General features: G+C 52.0%; 1 protein-coding gene across 1 annotated transcript in view; it reads left to right on the top strand.

Moving 5' to 3' along the window:
• Positions 1-12915, top strand: part of AHDC1 (AT-hook DNA binding motif containing 1) — an 84893-nt gene that overhangs the window by 42655 nt on the left and 29323 nt on the right. The window contains 1 exon segment of the mRNA XM_072609524.1: positions 11461-11641. The gene's annotated coding sequence lies outside the window, so the exon portion shown is untranslated.

Here is a 12915-nt window from a genome sequence, read left to right as displayed (position 1 = left end):
TCTGTCTCTCAGCCTCTCTATTTCTGTTTCTGTCTCCATGTCTCTCTTTGCCTCTGTATCTCTGATCGTCTCTGTGTCTTTGTCTCTGTCTCTGCCTTTCTCTCTGTGGGTGTCTCTCTCTGTCTCAGTGTAAATCTTGCTGTCTCTGTGTCCTTGTCTCTAGGTCTGTCTCCTTCCCTACCTGCTCCCCATGGATCTCCTTCAGAGCCTCATTTGGCTCTTGCCTCCATCACCACCTCTCCCCCTCCCCCAGCTCTGCCTGGCAGGGACTTGGCCGCCCTCCATTCTCAGGTCCCTGGTTTGGCCACTGCAGCCTCCGGGAGGGGGGTGGGGTGAGATCAGCTGCCCTGGAGCCCAGAGCAGAGACAGTGGGGAGGGGGAGGGCAGCCTTTCTGGAGCAAGCTTGCTGCCATCTCAGCCCAAGAAGGAAGGGGATGCCAGGCTGGGGATGGGGTGTAGGTAGGAGTTGTCAGCTGGTCAGTGTCTCTACTGTCTCCTCCCTTCCTCTAACTCCCACCGAGAAAGCAACATCAAAATCAAACAAGATAATTCTTTGTAAAACTCTTAGCATAGTGTTCGGCACATAGTAGGTACTCAGTAAATGCTTGTTCTCTTTCCCCAGTGCAGTCTCATGGAAGGAGCCCTGGGCTGGGATTCAGAAAACTAGGTTCTAGTACCAACTGTCCACTGACTATGCCACCTGATTCAATACTACCCCTTTCTTTAAGCCTTGTTTTCCTTCTGTTAAATGAAGGTGTTGAAACTAGATGGTCTCTAAGTGCCCTCCCAGCTCTGACATTCTCTGTGTTCTAAGGATCCTGTCAACTCTGTCATTCATTGTTCTAAGGTCCATTCTACTCTGACATCTTGTGTTCTAAGGGCTCTCCCAGCTCTGACATCTTGTATATTAGGGCCCTCCCAGCTCTGACATTCTGTGTTCTAAGGCCCCTCCCAGTTTTATCATCCTGTGTTCTGAGGGCTTTCCTAGCTCTAATGTTCTATGTTCCAAACCCTCTCCCAGCCCTGAAAGTTTGAGATTCTGTGTATGACTCCCACCTGTTGTGGGTCCCCCTCCTAAGGTGCCTCTGGTTCCTTCTTTGTGGTACCTTGGGAGCAAAGCAAGCCTTGGGCTTTTGGAGGTCATGTAATCTTGATGTGTCCTTGGGATGTAGAGAAGTTGGGTGCCTCTGGCCTCTGTTCCTCCCTCCCACTTGCCAGGGAGGGCCCTGTGGTACATTCCCACTTCGTGTTCCATGTCCCAAATGGGTTGCCTGGTCCTAGCACTAATTAGGAGGAGATTTTCTGAGGCTGCTACTGGAAATATGAGGGTAGCTGGGTAGGGAGCCAAGTACCCAGAGAAGGGAAGGCAGTCTCGACTCTAGGGTTCTGACTGCTCTGGACTAGGCTGAACCCCTTGTACCTTCTAGGTCTTGAGTCTTGACCTTTTGACCCACAAACCTTGGATTTAGCTAAATTGGCCATTCGCTATTCCTTCCAAGCTCAGACACAAGGGAGGTTGGGACCAGCCTCTGCTGTTGGGAATTAATGCATTGCTGATGCCTTCCCCAACTGGGCCCTGAGTCTATTGAGCTCAACATGGCTCCATCCATCCAGTAATTCGAGCTGCTTCCATTCCTTTGTACCCCCCCTATATTAGATTGTAAATTCCTTCAGGACAGGGATTGTTTTTTTTTTCCTTTGCCTTCCCAACACTTAGCAAGGTCTATGGTACATAGTAGGCCCTTTAAAAAAATGCATGTTAACTTAGCTTGACAGTGGAAACAAACCCCTAACTTCTTCCACCACCTTGGTCTTTGGCAAGTGCTTGAGAGCCTCATTATTCCCATCTGTGCAATAGGTCCACTACTCTTTTCTCATTCCCAGCTTCTGCCCAGTTACAAGGTCCTTTGAGATCTCTGGCCAACAGCAGGCCAAAGTGGAGGTTCAGTTGAGCAGAGGATCTCACTGGGAGTTGAATACTCATGGTGCCCCCTCATATGCACCGCAGACCCCAGTACTTACACCCCTTCCCACATCAGACAAAGCTCTGGCTAGGACCAGAAAAGGATTTGTTTGAGTCTAGGGCTGAGGGGAGATAAGGGGACAGTCCCGGGTAAGGAAAAGGCCTGGAATTCTGGAAAGCCTAACTTGGGAGAGGGGCTTGGGGCCGGGAGAGAGAGTACCACCAGGTCTGAGCTGCTGGGCAAGATCCCCTTGCCCCTCCCAGTAGGCCTCTAGGCCTGAGGCTTGGGGTAGGAGCCAGTGCCTAGAATCCCTTTTTTTCTCATCAAACAGAGGAGCATCCTTGAAGGTTCCATGTCCCTGAGTCCCTCCTGCCCTTCCCAGAAGAGAGGTGGGCTCATCTCCAGGCCCTCCCCAGCCCTCAGCAAGGCAACAGCCTCTGAGTTGCCAGGGCAACAGGGTCCCAGGCCAGGCCTCAGGGAGGGGCTGGGCAGGCACTGACTTCTCAGCACTTTGTCTGGGCCCCCATAGCCAGGTTTGTGGCTCTGGACAGCTGGTCTCTCCCACAGGCCAAGGGAGGGCCTGGCCCGCCCCCGGAGATCCAGAGCTGGGGGATGGGGAGAGCCTGGCTGAACTGGGCTCAGTGTCCTGGCCTGGAGGCTTTGCTTCCTCTTCCACACCCCATGTTATTCCACTTTTGGGGTGTCCTGTCTCTGGCTCACCCCACATACCTTCTTCTTTGACCAATTTTCAGGCATAGTCCTCTGGACAGCCAGGTTGGGGTGGGGGGGAAGTTGTCACGAGATGGCTTGGTGACAGGAGCTGGGGGGAGAGGGGGTGTCCTATGCTACTCCCCAGGCAGGCTGCAGTGCATTCTGGGATGGGGAGCCTGGCGCCCCCCACACACACCCCCATTTCTCTGCGGGCGGGGGAACAAAGCTGGCACTGAGGCCGCAGCTAAAATTAGCCCGTTTCCCTGTGCGGGAGCGAGCGCTGAGCATGCCAGCCGGCCAGAGCGCTGCTGCCTCAGCAGGCCATCTGTCACTGGATTTTGTAAGCCCCCCAAAAACCCCCAGCCCCTCCAAATGAAGCATCTCACCAGGGAGTCCAGGACCAGTGGAACCCCAGAAGCAGAGATTGGGAGACCATTCTCCCCCCTATTTAGAAGGATCTACCCTGGTCAGAGCTCACTCTATCCTCAGTTTTCCTAGAATTGCCTAGTCTGGCAGCTGTTTCTAATCCCAGCTCTGCCATTTTATAGCTGTGTGGCCTTGGACAAGTCATTTCTTTCCTTTGGACCACAGTTTCCTTCTCTGTAAAATGCAGGGATGGGATGTATAAAGTCCCTTAAGAGGTAGCTTGGTACATTGGAAAGATCACTCAGTGATTTTGCCTCTTACTATCTGTGTGACCTTGGATAAGTCACCTACCACTACCACTACCACTACCAATATTAGCTATTATATGTGTATATATATATATACATATAGTGTTTTATGGGTTGAAAAAACAGTTTACATATGAACACAGGCCCTATGACGTAGGCACTGTTATAATACTATTTTACAGTCCAGAAAGCTGAGACACAGAGCAGTTAAGTTACATCTCCAGGGACACACAGCTAATAAGGATTTGAGGCAGTATTGAACTAAGGTCTACTTGATTCTGTCCATCCTCAATAAACTCCAGGGACTCCCCATTGCCTCTAAGATCAAATACAAAATGTGCTGACATTCAGAGCTCTTCACGATCTAGCCCCCTTATATCTCTTCAGTTTTCTTAGGCCCTTTTCGCTGCTCGGTATATTTCTTTGTTCCCGTGACCTTGGCCTCCATCTCTAGGTCAGTTTTCTCTGGCTGTGCCTGGAACGACCTCCTTCCTCTGATTCCTGACCTTCCGGGCTTCCCTTAAGTCCCAACTAAAATCCCAGTACCTTCCTTCTGTACATTATTTCCTGTTTATCCTGTATGTAGTTGGCTTTGTCTATACTTGTTTGCCCGTTGTCTCCTCCATCAGATTGTAAGCTCTTTGAGGACAGGCACTGTCTTTTGCCTTTTTTTGTCTCCCCAGTGTTTAGTTCAGTGCCTGACACATAGTAGGCACTTAAGAAATATTGATTGATTGACTTTCCACTGTACCACCAGGCTGCCCTAGACCTTCACTTACCTGGGCATCAGTTGCCTCATGTGAGAAATGAGAGGAGGAAAAAGGGGTCCATGGTTCTTGACTTTTTGTGTTATGGGACCTTTTGGCCATCTGGTGAAGCCTCTGGCCATTTTGGAAATACATGAAATTAAATCTGTAAGATTACAAAGGGAATTAATTCTATGGAAACAGTTATCTAAAAATTTGTTTTCAGTTCCTGGACCTCAGGTTAAGAAACCCTGGATAGTCTCTAAGACTTTTTCCAACTCTAGACTATGATCTGATAGTCTGGGTTCTAAGGGTTCTCCCAGCTCTGACAGTCTGTGTTCTAAGGGCCCTCCCAGCTCTGATCTTCTGGGTTCTAAGGGCCCTCCCAGCTCTGATATTCTGGGTTCTAAGGCCCTTCCAGCTGAAGTAGCCCAGGTCTGTGTTGCTCTCAGCTGCCTGGGTATCTTTTCCTTTCATGAGGAGAGGAGTGTCGTGATCATCCCTAAAGTACTCATCCTACTGCACTTTCCCTACTTCCTTTCCCTCTACTTCTTCTCCTTGTCCTTCAAAACTAGGGTAGAAGGGGAGAGTCATTGAGTGCCCACAGTTCTCACTGCTCCCTCTTCTCTGGTGCTTTGGGGCTTGTGCCCCTGAGTGTCTACTGCCTCTGAGGCCCATGAAGCCAAGAGACTGTGAGACAGGTTCCCAGTTCTCCTCTCTGTCCCTGGGTCCTCAGCAGTATCAGTAGTCTCTGTCAGCTCTGATAAAGGAGAGGGAATTTTGCTAAATGGAACCTAAAGTCAAAAGGCTCAGTTTTGCTGTTTACTAACTTCCTCATTGGACAGGTCCATTAACTTCTAAGCCAGGTTGAGTTTGGTTTTATCAGCAGAATAGAGATAATTATAAAGTTTGCAAGGAACTATCCAGAGAGGGAGGCGTTATTACAATTTCTGTTTTTTAAGTGAGGAAAGCCCTTGACTTGCCCAAGATCATTCAGACAAGGTTCGGGATAGGAATACAGGTTTTCTTGACTCCAAATCTGGCATCTTTTATCCTATTCTGTTTCCCTAAAAATCTTAAAAGGCTATTGGAATAGGAATTTTTTTTTCTGATTTTTCCCTCTGATCCTATACTGAAGGGGTACAGTATGAACTGGAAACAGAACTCCAGAATGGTTGAGTGTGTTTTCCAGAGTCACACAGCAAGGCACATTATGGGGCTGGCCTAGAACCCATTGCCTTTTGGCTCCCTGCCTTTCACACCAACCTCTGACCACTGTAGACTCAGCCTTTTCCCCTAAGTGACTCATCTAGCTTCCCCCGCCTTCCCCTACTTTGGCCTAGCTCTGGGAGTTGAAATTGGGGAGCTGGGGGAGTCTCCTTGGCCCTGTACTTCCTGCCACACAGAGGCCTGTCCTCAAACTGTGGCCTAAACCTGTGTGTGAGTTAGTGTGTGTGTGTGTGTGTGTGTGTGTGTGTGTGTGTGTGTGTGTGACGTGTTGGGGGGTGGGGTTGGGCGCCAGTGCTAGGGTGCTCCTCTGTATCCCATCTGACTCCTTCCTATCCCCACCTCCACCCCTAGGACAGGGACAGACAGACCCAGACCTCCCCTCCCCTAGGTCCTGTTTATTCTTGCCCCACTGCCCGAATCCTTCCCAGCCCTTCTCTGTTCCTACCACCGGGTCCCCCAGACACTCCAACTGAATTAAATAATAAATAACAGGGAGAAGAGGGAGGGTGAAATTAAGAGTTATTGTAAGAGAATGAAGAGAGTGTGTTTGTTTTCAGAGGAGGGCTGCAGCACACAAGGTTAGGGGACTGACTGTCCTGGAGAAATGCATGGTAGAGAGGGGAAGGTAAATTCGTTCTCTGCACCCCTCACTGAACAGGTGTAGGTGATATGAGACCAAGTGAAGGGAGCTGGAGAAAGAGGTGTGGAAAGGAGACCAGGTCTGGATCTGACTTTGGCTTTGAAAGGAGAAGGGTGGAGGCCAGACACCTACTCTCCAACTCCAGAATGCCTGGGTTTTTCTAGAGAAAATGGTGCCAGCTCTGGCCAAGACACTAACCAACTCCATGAGTACAAAGGGGCCAATTTCGTCTGCCCATAGCAGCTTCTTGCTAGGCCTTTGCCCTTTGGGTGACCACAGAAGGCTGTGACCATTCTGCCTGTCATTGGTGATACCTTTGACAATAGACAGGTGGACCCGGCCTAGGGTACTGTGCTTGTGTCCTCCCAGGGTCAGAATGCTAGGGTCTGAGTAACAGGTTGTAGTGGCAGGCTCCGGCCTCACTCCTTAGGATCTCATGTGCCCATCCAATGGTGGGTGTGTAGAAGGAGAAGGGGTGTTGCTGTGGTAATCGCCTGTTTTCCCATGGTGGGTGAGGATAACCGGATGTTTGTTTGGGCCAGGTATGCCTTGTCTGACATTGTTGGTGCAGATGGGGAAGGGGGAGAAGAAGCCCGTTTGACTGATGGAACAAGGAATGTGTCACCTTGTTTCTGAATCTTTAAACAAAAAATTATTGATGCTGTTTGTCTTTACATCAGCCATTTACTAAAAACAAAACAACTTAGCCTCTTCCTCCAGATTGAAATCTCTGTGATCAAGGGGAAAAAGTAATTGAAAAACACCGAGTACAGTGATTTCATGTCACACTGTATGCAGCATTCTGTCCCAGTAGTCCCCCACTTCTTTGCTTCGAGGAGGGAAGAGTGTTTCCTGCTCTGTGTTCAAGAACCTCTCCCCTAGTTCTTATTTGGGGGACTGGTGATGCACCAGTAACCTTCTTGACTTTGTTGGGATGGAATACATAACAAGTTGTGTTAGCATTCTTGCCTCATGCTTTTGGGATGGGAAGAGGGTGGGAGAGTTGTGTGCCTTTCCCTGCTTTGGGAGGTGGGGGTTGGGTGACAGGCAGCTGTGTGAGGGGGTTGAGTGCCTGATTCACTATTGACCTAAGACTTCCCTCTGTGTGTGTATGTGTGTGTATGTGTGTGCGCGCGCATGCATATGTGTGTGCACACCTGTCCAACACTTTTGGTGGTGATGGATGGGGTATCACTGGGGATTTTGTGTGATTCTCAGGTGTCTTCCTTATAGCCCCTTGACCTAGAGGGAGCATGCCATACCCAATGCCATAACCTGGGTGCCCTTCCTTTTCTGAAATACTAGGTGAGAGGAAGCTGATTTTGGGGGAGCAGTATATGTAAATGGATAGCAGGAAAAGGTAGAATCTTTTACCCTTCCCCTCTCTGGAACACAGAGCCCCAAAGGGCAGAGCTTTGGAGAGAATGTCTTGGAGCCACAGAGAGGGGAGTTGGGAAGAAGGAATGGGGGTGGCAAGACAGGAAGGGAAGAGATGGGATCCCAGCCGGGGTGGTAAGGTTAGAGGAGACCAGGCCAGGGGAGCTTCGATTGGGTGGGTGTGGTCCACTTGTGGAGCATATATAAGATAGGGTGCTCAAGGGGTGGGGATTGGCTGAGGGATCCCTACAGAAGATGGGGCCTCAGGACAAGACTAGTGTCTGTAGGACTGGGTAGTCTCTGCAGCATATGGGAGCGCAGAATGGAGAAGTGAGACCTGTGGTTGAGGCAGTTCCAAATTAGGGGAGGGAGAGCCTAAAGAACTTAAAGGGACTCAGGATTGAAGGGGCCTTTGTAGGGTTCAGGGGATCAGAATGAGGAGTCTTTGCAGGGCTAGGGGACGGGTCACTCCGTGTTGGCAGCTCAAATGACAGGAAGGGGACTGTGCAGAGCTTAGGGCTCAGGATTGGGGGGGGGGTCTTTGCCAGACTTGAGAGGAAACATTGTCCTTGCAGGGCAGGGAAGGGGAGCCAATGTTCTCTGCTTCTTTGCCCCCGAAACTGTTAAACTAATTAAGCCGGTAAAGAAGCAGGATTAATCGGGGCGAGCAGGCCAGGGGCTCAGGTAGTCGATTAGTTCACCGTTGAGGATATTGGATTTCTGAACCGCAAGTCAGCAGTATTCGGGCCTGTTATCTTTCCAAGGCTTGAGGGGTCAGGAGGTGGGAGGGGCTGGGGCTGAGATGCTTCCCCCCTCAGTTCCTCAGGATCGTGCCTCCTCATTCTTGCCCCCCAGCACTCCCTTGGCCGCTGCCCACAGCCTCTGACCTACTCCATGGCTGCCTCTCTCCCCAGCTCAGCACATCTCCTTTCCTTCTCCCCTCCCTGTTTTTCTCCTTCACTCAGTACCACTCTCCCCCCCCCATCTTTCATCCTTCCCTCTCTCCCCTGCTCATCCTGGTCTCCTCCAGTCTTTCATCTCTCCCTGTCTCTCTTTCTGTGAGTCTTTCTGTCTCAATCTTTTTTCTCCCTTTGTCCTTCTCTGTGTCCAGCTATCTCTCGGAGTCTCTGTTTCTCGCTGTATTTTTCGGTCTCTTTATCTCTCTCTCTCTCTCTCTGTCTTTGTCTCTTTCATCTGTCTCTCCATGCTTCTGAATTTGTCTCTCTGCCTCTGTGTGTGTGTACCTCCTGGTCTGTCTCTGAGAAGTCCCCAGTCTCTTCTGACTGCATTCATGTCTCTATGTCTATACCTTTGTCTGTCTCCCTGACCCTGTGTGTCTCTGTTTCTGTCTGATGTGTCTCTGTCTGTCTTTCTCTTGTGTGGTCTGAGCTGATGTCTGTAAGCAGAAAAAATCTCTGGACCAACACCCCCCAAGCAAGGAGGCCAGAGCCCTGGCTAATGGAAAACATGTGATGGAGCCTGAGGCTGAGCATGCTGGGGAAAGTGAACCACGACTCTCTTCCCCCACCCAACAGTCACCCCCTGGCCCCTCTGCCTCACTGCCCCCTCTCCAATCCCTGAGGTGGGACTTATCTTCCTCTCGGAGAAATCCTACCCCCGCCCCCTGCCCTCCTCTTTCACACAGTGGGGGGGATCCATTAGTTGGGGGGGCAGATTAGGCCATCCAGGAGAATGGTCTTGCCAGACTGCACAGATGAAAGTCCTTAGCAATCCTTGGGGGACAGGTGCTGAGTGGGAGGGAGAGGGAGGGAGGGGTCAGGAACAGGCCTGAGGAACAGAGGGGACTGAGATCTGTGAGGGAGTGGGGAGGACCTTCCCCCACATTGGCAGTGGGGCCCATCTCCCCAGAATGCAGCCTGGTTTGCTACCCAACTTGGCCCCCTCCCTGTCTTGGGTTGGCAGGAGAAGGGATGATGGGGAACATCCCTCTGCCCCTCTTCTGCCCTCGCCCCCAACCTCTAGGCCTGTTTCTCAGTCCTCTCTTTGAGTCTGGGGGGGGAGGGAGCAAGGAGAGCAGGAGCAGTCGAACTGCGGGGGTGGGGGGAGCTTGGAGGGACCTGAAGTCTGGGCGCCTCCTCTTCCAGACCTCAAGCCCACCCAGGCTTTCCAGTGCACTGGTTCTGCCCCCACAGCTCTTTGGGGGGAATGAGCAGTGGTGGTGGGAGGGGGAGGCAGAAGGCACAGGAGGGGGTCCCTCATTCTCCATCAGCGCCAGGGGCCAGAGGATGCAGGGCTGCATTTCTGTGCTGGAGACCAAAGTGGGGGAGGGGAGGGAGGGAGGGAGGGGGAGGGAGTAACTGGCAGGTTGGAATTCTCCTTCTCTGCCTGGTGGATAAATTGTCACTAATCCAGGCTTGGGAAGTCGTTAGATCCTACAGAGTACAGGAGATAGAGAGGGAGGGACACACACCCGCTCCCCAACAGACACACATCAACACAAAGACCCGAAACAGCAATACATGCACATGCAGTGACAAGCCCACAACATACAATAACACAACACCTGCTCCATGCACACACACACGCAGAGTGATGGCCATGCTATCACACAAAGGCAGATACAGTGACACACCCTGACACACAGATACTCAGAGCCACACGTGATGACACCCACAGAAATGGAGCTACCCAGCACACAGGGACACACAGCTCTACGCTGACACACTTGGATTCCACACACAACATGGTTCTAGAGCTAGAGCAGGGAAAGGGGAGCCCAGGGCAGGAAGGCATCGGAGTTGCTGCCCACAGGCACCTGTCCCCACAAGACACAGAGCTGGCCCAGCCAGCCTAGGTCAGAAAGAACATCAGAGCCTCCTGCTTCCCCCAGCCGCAAACACAAGTAGGCACGTGTGCACACGCACACACACACACACACACACACACTCATATCCAGAGAGACAGAGATGAGCAAGAGAACAGACATGGGCACAAGGCGCCAGGTTCCCACAGAGTGAGACACGAAGACTCAGATAAGAGAGTGGGAGGGCAAGCCATCCACGCTTGTGTACACTTCCCCAGCTCCTCTGCCATGCAGCACACACCATCCACACACAGATTCATACAAACATGACAGTCTGGAGGGCACCAAACTGGGAGGTGGAACGCTCCCCAGCCCTGCTCCTCAGTGCCTGGATGACCCTGGGCAAGTCACCTTCTGCCTCTGGGTCTGTTTAAATGAAGGGGCCAGACTGAATGTCCATTCTCTCAATCCCACAATCCTATGACTTGCATATAAGCCACTTGGACAGATATCACTGCTAGGACAGGGAGAGCAGTAGGGAAGGAGAGTAAGAGGTGCTGTCTGGGAAGAGACTCTGCCTCCAGTCCCAGCCCCTGGGAAGGGAGGCAGCTAAGTGCCCCCTCCCAGCCTTGCATGGGGGGCCCAAAGCTATCACAGGCAGATGCCCCACCCCTGCTCCCATGGGCCCATGCCCCTCCCTTTTCATCTAACCGAGTTTATTAAAAGCAAAACAGAAATCCAACAAACAAACAAACAAAAAACCCAGCCCAGTGAGCCACTTAAGACTGTCACAGATGGGGAGGTGTGAACGCTGTGCTGTTTTCTGTCCACTAAATTACATACAGTCACACCTGCACATACTTATATTCATGCTCGTGTACATGCGTGTGCCACACACACACACATACACACGGAGTTGCTCACTTCAAGACATGGAGACATTTTCTGCGCCCCCCCCCCCCCCATCAGAGCCCTCTCTGCCCGTGGGGCCCAAACAGTGATAGCTCCCCAAATGTTTCTGCTTACCTCACCACCTTCTCCTTTCTTTCCCCTGTCTGTTACTATCAACTCCCTTTCTCCCATCTCTGCCTCCTGCCCCCAAGCCCTGGCCCCTGGGGAGGCAGGCAGCTGAGTTCCCCATCCCAGCCTAGCACAGTGGGCCCCAGGCCAGGTATACCATCGGCATAAACAACCTTTCTCCCCCTGCCCTCTTCTCATCCCTCGCCTGTACAGAGTGACTCGCACCCTTTCTTTCTGGCACAAAACCTCTGTATCTGAGTTTGCTCCCTCCCCTCCCCCCTATGTCCGCTCCCTCTGTGCTCATGGCTGGGGGATCTTATGTTTGATTTTACAGATGGGAGTTTGCCTGACCACCAACCCAGTGGCCTGGAGACTAGCAACTGGAGTCCATTACAAAGCACCTAAGGGGCCCCGGGCCCGGGGCGACACCCAGCTGTTGTTGGAGACCACCCTGGGGACAGCATTGGTGACAGGGGCCTCCTGCTGAGCCAGGGCTGCCCCAGAACCCTGCTCAGGTAATGATGAATAGAGAGCTCTGTGCCAGCCTTTTGTCTGGCCTCCCCATCCCTGTCTCCCTCCTACCTGGGCTCTGCTCTCCCAACTGAATTCCGTTCCTCGCCCCGCTCTGCCCCACCTCCAAACTCGGTTGCCCCTGCCCAGTCCTTTCCTTCCATCCTTTCTTCTGCATGCCTCAGTTGCTAGGTATTATAGCCTGCCTTCTGCCATCTCTGCTTCCCTTGCACTCTCTCCCCCCCCCCCCCCCCCCCAGCTCTAGTCTCAGACTGGAAACAGTGACTTTTAAAGTGGCTTTATTATTTCCTGGGGAATCTTGGGGGTGGGGGGAAGTGATTGATATTTGAGAGATTTTGTGGGGTTTTTTAGCTCAGCATAAGGATGAGGTTAGGACCTCAGTGGGGAGAGGGAGATATTTGGGGTTTAGTCCCAGCAGAGGCATTAGCCCAACTGTTGGTTTGTGTGAAGAAATCTTTCAAGATGTCTTGTCTGTCCATCTGTCAGTCCAGCGAAACCTACCAGTTCCTGTCCCAGTGGAGAGTGTAGGGAAAGAACATCGGCAGGCAAGGGACTTGGGAGAAAGGCATCATCAGGTGGCAGACTCTGGGGAGCCCGTCTCCCTGCCATACCTCTGACCGCTCAGCCTCAGCAGCCAGGCCCTGTCCCATAGATGCCCCCTTTCCCTCCCAGAAGTCCCAGGAGCCTCACTGTCCCCACACCTGAAGGCAGGGCGAGGATAGGGAGAGGGAAGTCAGAAGGTGAACTCCTAACCTTAGAGGAGGGTGCCAGCCCAGGGATGTGGGGTCCTAGGGCTGGGAATATCCCTGGGACCTCAGCCTTCATGTTAAGTGTGATACGGAAGATGAGAGTTAGTTACCCACCCTTGGGTCCCCACTCTGCTTTGGTCAGAGTGTTCCTGGGGGCTGAAGGCTTAGGTCTCGACCTGGGTGTGTGTGTGTGTGTGTGATCTGTAGAGCTGTATATGCAGGAACAATGTGCAGACACATGTCTGCTTGTGTGTCCATGGCTATGTGTATGAATGTATGGTGCAAAAACAGTAAACTTGTACATGTGTCTACAAGGCTTTGGGTACAGGTATGTGGGTCAAGGATTGTGTGTGCAGAGAGCTGTGTGTGTATGTACACATGCATGAATGTATGTACATTTGTATTCTCATAGGGGTGTGTGTGTGTGTGTGTGTGTGTGTGTGTGCGCGCGCACGCTCACTGAACTGGGGCGTCTGCACCAGCTCACAGCACAGCAGTGCCCAGCCTTG

This window comes from Notamacropus eugenii, chromosome 5 (genome assembly GCF_028372415.1).
Source record: "Notamacropus eugenii isolate mMacEug1 chromosome 5, mMacEug1.pri_v2, whole genome shotgun sequence".
NCBI lineage: Eukaryota > Metazoa > Chordata > Mammalia > Diprotodontia > Macropodidae > Notamacropus > Notamacropus eugenii.
Note: the sequence above shows the minus strand (reverse complement) of the source record. Positions and strands in the feature narration are given on the sequence as shown.